The following is a 1,368-nucleotide window of genomic DNA, read 5'->3' on the forward strand; positions in this document are numbered from 1 at the left end:
GTTGTGAAAAATAGAAATAGCATTTCATAAATTAGAATCTGGCTATCCCATGGTTCTTTAATAGATGAAGTACTCAGATGCATGAGTGAAAATGCCACAAGAAAAAAAATAAATACTCCATCATAAGTAAAAGTCCAGCATTGAAACATGTTATTTAAGTTAAGGTTTGTTAAGTATCATGAGCAAAATGTACTGCAGTAAAATGGTGAATATTAGTGTTAAACTATCAGATATTACTTATATGTTAATGTGTAAGTAGTATTTTAACTATTTCTATGCAATACCTGTTTGATCCATAGTAACTAAACAAACTAATTGGGTGCATTAATTGGCATCAAATGGAAATGCTGTAAAACTCCAATTAAAAGTCTAGTCTGTTTTACTAACCCAGTGTGGCTACACATTTTGACAAATAAATGCCTGTCTCAATTAGACGCCTGGTCTGGTTGCCAAGCAGTTCTTTTTTTGTAGAAGTTGTCCAGATGTGTAAAAGCGGGTTGTTGGCTACCTCAAATTATGTGTCCATTCCTCGATTACCCTGTAAGTTATTCATATTCCTTGAGTCCATAGGGGTCCTCAGATCAAAAGACTCAAAAGGGTTTTTCATGAAAATGAATCCAAGTTGTGAGTGTTGTTTAAACAGGATAAAGTGGTGTTGTGACAGTATGCCAGGTGCCGTAATCCTCGGGTGCCATAATGCTCTCTCTCTGATGTCTGTTGGAGCAAGATCAAATGAGTGATTCATAACTAATATTTTATCTGAAACCTAATTTTTATACGAGTAATATTCATACTGGTTTAAGTAAACAATTTGATTGTGTTGCCCGATCTTTGCTGGGCAACAGTTTTGTGTGAAAGGAACTAAAGGCCTGTCTCATATAGACGCCTGTCCCTAAAATAGGCCCCTTGAGTTCTGTGATTTAAGCGAATAATGGCCCGGGCTATTAATTGAAGTTGTACGGTACTTAAGTAAAGTGCAAGCACCTGAAGTTGTCCATGTGTTAAGGTAAATGCACTTACAGCAGCCTGATTATATGGCACCACTAATGTTTTGTCCTTACTTATTCATGTATTTTTTGAATTCCATAATATCCCACTTATTCATTCATTCAATATTGAGCCCTTTTTGGCCTCCATAGGTCAGCCTACTGCTCTGTAATATTTTTTTTTTAACTATTTGGTAATATATATAAGAGGGTTTTACAGTCATATATCCACACACATACAGTAACAATGACAGACTTGATGGCAGTTCTTCCATTACATTTCTGTTTCCAGCAGCGCGTCGCAGGGATGCAGCCAATCAGAGAGCCGCAGTGAAAGCCGAGGAGATGGGAGGAGAAAAGGCCCAGGAGAGCTTGCAGGAGC

Source organism: Epinephelus moara, chromosome 6, assembly GCF_006386435.1.
Source record: "Epinephelus moara isolate mb chromosome 6, YSFRI_EMoa_1.0, whole genome shotgun sequence".
Lineage (NCBI taxonomy): Eukaryota > Metazoa > Chordata > Actinopteri > Perciformes > Serranidae > Epinephelus > Epinephelus moara.